The sequence below is a fragment of the Myotis davidii genome, unplaced genomic scaffold, assembly GCF_000327345.1.
Source record: "Myotis davidii unplaced genomic scaffold, ASM32734v1 scaffold641, whole genome shotgun sequence".
Taxonomy (NCBI): Eukaryota; Metazoa; Chordata; class Mammalia; order Chiroptera; family Vespertilionidae; genus Myotis; species Myotis davidii.
The window spans coordinates 688,188-688,395 of record NW_006293232.1 but is presented as its reverse complement, the minus strand read 5'-3'; the positions used below and the strand labels follow the sequence as shown (position 1 = coordinate 688,395).

Sequence of the window (208 nt, the reverse complement as noted above, 5' to 3'; positions counted from 1 at the left end):
GGTGACGGAGCCCCCTCCCAGGAGGCCCGCCCCGGGGGCCGCCCCTAGCCCTCCTGTGGGGGCCTGCGGGGGCGCTGTGTCCCCCATCTTCGTGGACACAATGATTGCTGCCTCTGGGATGGTGGTGTGGAAGGAGGCGGCCGCTGGCTAGTGCAGGCAAGTCTGTTCTTGACAATGTGGGCTCAGTGCTCAGGGCCACATGAATAGA

The 208-nt window shown here is 66.3% G+C and overlaps 1 protein-coding gene across 1 annotated transcript in view; it reads right to left on the bottom strand.

Annotated features, from left to right (window-relative positions):
- Positions 1-208, bottom strand: part of MAML2 (mastermind like transcriptional coactivator 2) — a 369,850-nt gene that overhangs the window by 368,506 nt on the left and 1,136 nt on the right. The window lies entirely within an intron of this gene.